This window comes from Mus caroli, chromosome 16, assembly GCF_900094665.2.
Source record: "Mus caroli chromosome 16, CAROLI_EIJ_v1.1, whole genome shotgun sequence".
Lineage (NCBI taxonomy): Eukaryota > Metazoa > Chordata > Mammalia > Rodentia > Muridae > Mus > Mus caroli.
Window position 1 is genome coordinate 86426087 of NC_034585.1, and position 4344 is coordinate 86430430.

The 4344-nt window shown below is 47.2% G+C and overlaps 1 pseudogene; it reads left to right on the forward strand.

Annotated features, from left to right (window-relative positions):
• The first annotated feature begins 3921 nt into the window (after positions 1-3921).
• On the forward strand, positions 3922-4020 carry LOC115029699 (annotated as a pseudogene).
• The last annotated feature ends 324 nt before the right edge of the window (positions 4021-4344 follow it).

A 4344-nucleotide genomic window follows, 5' to 3' on the forward strand; every position in this document is an offset into this window, starting at 1 on the left:
AGCTGGGTGCTGAGTAGTGTCACTCGTGGGCTAGAAGAAGTGTGACTAGTATAGAGCGGGGAAGACACTACGCTCCCGGGACTGCACAGTCTGGGCTGCTTAGGAACACTCAGATAGGAGTGAGTTTATTTATTTATTATAAATAAGTACATTGTTGCTTGCTGTCTTCAGACACACCAGAATGAGTCAGATCTCATTACAGGTGGCTGTGCTGGGATTTGAACTCAGGACCTTCAGAAGAGCAGTCACTGCTCTTACCTGCTGAGCCATCTCTCCAGCCCCAGATAGGAGTATCTATATGGGCAGTCGGATCATGCTGGAACTCAGGAAGGAAGTGTGGCTTAGAAGATAGGCTATGAACTTGGGTAGCCATGAAGTGTGAGGCAGAACAATATAGGGAGGGAGACTCCAGCACAGGTGCTGAGTTTGCCCTGAGGACAGGAGGAAGGGATGAGCCGCAGTGCCCCAAACTGCCTGGCTAGCATTCGGTTGTCTTGGAACTACGATTATGGTTCGAGGGAGCCACACTCAGACGCAAAAGGCCCTTCATTTCACCTTGTGGGGTGAAAGAGAGACCAATGAGGTAGACTGTTGGAAAGATGAGACTCAGACTAGAACAAGGTGGGAAGATCACGGGCATACCGGACGCCAGCAAGCAAGGGGTGGGCACAGAACTCCCTTCTTAGCCGGTGCTGCCCTGTGCGGTGCAGGGTGAGTGGCCTCCAGGACCCAGGATGGGCACTTGTGCTTTTGAGTAACTTTCCACACTACCTCTTGCTTCTCTGCCTCTGGGGTCCTGGCCTTCACCTGCCCTTGCCTGAAGTTCTCCACCCTGCTGGAACCTTCTGTAAGGCATTGAAGCAGCCAGCAGTATGGGTGGGGCCACTCAGCAGGCCCCTCTCTGCGGGAGGGCGAGCCCACATGTAGACTCGTGACTCACTCTTGGCACAGGCCCACACAGTACTGGCATTTCCAGTCATTTCTGTTTCCTCTTCCTATATCTTCTGACCTTTCACCTAGCCCCAGAGAAATTGTACTGCTGTTTACTAGATTCTGAGAAAGTTAGGGTCCTTGCTGTTCAGGCCTTAGCGTCTCCTAGTTCTTGGGCCTATTCTGCACGGGTGGTACCGGTTTTTTTTTTTTTTTTTTTTTTTTTTTTTTGAAGACAGGGGTATCACCATAGGTTGGTTATAAAAGGGAAGAGAAAAAAGTGTGCTCTTAAACATTCAAGCTTAAGGGGAGAACTGAGTATTTTTCACAGTGGCAAAAAAAAAAAAAAAAAAAAAAGCTGTGAGGGTTAATTAGGAGCATAAACCCCCCGGGGCGAGAGAGCGCGCGGTCAGAATGCTGGTTCCTCTTCCGGGGTTGGGTTCCGTTCCCAGCACCTCGGAGGGTAGGTCTCAGCCACCTGCATTTCCAGTTCCAGGGGATCTGACACCCTCTGCTGGTCTCCAAGGGTACCCACACACATGTCTTATACACACACACACACACACACACACACACACACGCACGCACACACACATGTGCACACACACACACATGCACAAAATAATAATAAATCTTTAAATAAAAAAGAACATAGACATCCCTATAATTAGATAACAAAGAAAAACATGAAATTAGAAAAAAATTTTGCACTGTGATTACAATGATATAAATAAATGTATCTATCCATAGTTAAGTTTTGAATATCTAGAAAGCCAATATTGACTATGCTCAGATGGTAGCATATTATTTTATTTTTTCATTTTGTTAATTTTCCACAATGCGGTTATATTAGTCTTACAACAGAAGAATATATATATAATTGTATATATAATATATATACAATATACATTATATATAATATATATTATATATATAATATATAACTCATTGTGTGTATGTGTGTGTATGTATACACACACACACACACACACACACACACACACACACACACACACAAAGTTCAAATGTCAAAGCCTAGTTCAACTGGCCAGGTCTTTTCTAGGATTTCCAAGCTCAAGGCCAGCCCTGGCCTGCCTTTAGCCTACCTCCTAGTCCTTGTAACTCAGGGCTTATCAGTCTATCTGAAGGCTTAGGGCAGGGCCACTTCAGGAACTAGGCCCCTTCCCTTGGGTGGGGCAGGCAGGCCCCTGCTTGGGATGTTGGCTCTTAAAATCCAAGGAAACAATTAAATCCGAACTTTATGGCTTTTTACTCAATGAGAGAACAGGGAGGCTCTCAGACAGCACTGAAGGCCTGTTTCCCACAACATGCTCCTGAGTCCAGGGTAGGGATTCTGAGGGTGTGAGCATTTGTTTCTTGAGGTCACTCTGGAATCAGAGGCCACAAGGAAGCTATGCCATGGGGACTGGAAGTACATTAGAGTCAGAGGGGCCAGATGATCTAATTTAGGAGATTAGATAAAATAGTCCTGGTCTTACAACTTGGTCTATCTCCTTGTCTGAGCACTGAGAATACAGGGCCTCTGGAGGGCAAGTGCCCTCCCCCCCACCCCCTTGTACACAGGTAGGTAGGTAGTTTATAGTTTCTGGAATGACCATTTGCATGCATGGGTGAAGAAATACCTTTGCCTCAGGAATGACGGCAGAACAATCCTCAGAGACTAGGAACCATGGAGTCAGACGTGTGGATGCAAGGTTTCCTACACCTCAGATGGTCTGAGAACAAAATCCTGGACTATCCCAAACCCCAGCCCTCATCTATTATGTCATTTTCTCAGCTAGCCCTTCACAGAGGATGGGAGGAGATAGTAAATGTGAGCAACCGACTATACCCAGGCACAGGTCCTCGGTGATCCTGTCCACTCCTTCTCTTAGGAAAGGATCAAATGTTGTTTATTGGAGTTAAAACTCTTCAGGTCGAGTTGTGGCTAGCAGAAGGATAACAGCACTCAGTCTGAGCAGCCAGAACAGAGCCCCTTAAATCTCATCTGCTGACTTCATTCCCACTCCAACCCCTAGAGTGCTCCTAAGTCTTCAGAGAAAAGTCTATTTTCTCTAGCTGTGGAAAGAGCCAACATCTTGGGGGGGGGGGAGGGAGGGGCGGGGGCAAGAGTCAGGCAGGTGGGGCTGCAAAGATGGCTCAGTATGTATTTGCTTTGCAAGCATGAGGACCCAAGACCCCAGAAACTGCTGGGCGTACCCTTGTCATCCCAGCACTGGGGGTAAATGGAGATAGGTGGGTCTCTGGGCTTGCTGAGCAGTCAACCTAGCCTGGCCTATGCACCAACCTCAGGCCAGTGAGGGACCCTGTGTCAAAAGAAGTGGACAGAGCTTGAAAAGCAACAGCCAAAGTTGTCCTGTGACTTCCATATGCACAAACACATATGTACAGGTGTGCCAGCACATACATGTATACCCAAACACCATCCCCTACACACACACACACACACACACACACACACACAGGGGTGATGATCTAAATTAATTCTTTTTAAATATAGGCCTCCACAGGGTCCCTTTGTGACACTAGCAGCAAGTGTCACTAAATACACATGACAGGCAGGTTTCCTGTGCTTCCCTCACACAGTGTACACGGTTTGTTCCAAGCCCATGCCCTGGGTGCGTTACACACGGAGAAGCCCAGAAGGACAAGAACACTGTTTACTTAGCCAAGCTCACAGGATCAGTGAGTCTCGTCCGCCTTGCTTTCAGTCTCCAAGATCAACTGGGCTGCTCAGGGAAGGTCTTCCCTGGGAACCAAGCACTTCACCGTTTTGTCCCTTCCCCTGTGGAGGGAGCCACAGCGAGGGGCTTTCAGGAGATGGCCACGGTAGTGCCTATCATATCTGCTCACTTCTCATTGGCTCACACTTAGTTACATCATCACAGGTAGCCACAAAGGAGTCTGGGAAATATAATCCGCAGCTGAGTGGTCATAAGTCAAATCAAAACTTAGGAGAAGAAAACGGGTGCTGGCTTTGGCAGAGCACATACTAAAACTGGTACGATCCAGAGAAGCTTAGCATGGCCCTGCCCAAGGGTGAGGTATTTCATAGTTTTAAAAGTTTACAAACAAAAGAGTCCATAGCGGGAAGCAGTGGGTAGCTATTTACCATGTATCTCACGAGGATGTCTTTTGCTAGATTTCTTATTTCTAATGATTTCAGGAGTACAGGTTTGCTGTGTCATGTTTTCAAAGATCAGCTCTAGTGAACCTAAAATGTTATAGGAAATTTATCACTATAAAATTGGATATTTAGGCTGGGCGTGGTGGCGCACGCCTTTAATCTCAGCACTCAGGAGGCAGAGGCAGGTGGATTTCTGAGTTCGAGGCCAGCCTGGTCTACAGAGTGAGTTCCAGGACAGCCAGGGCTACACAGAGAAACCCTGTCTC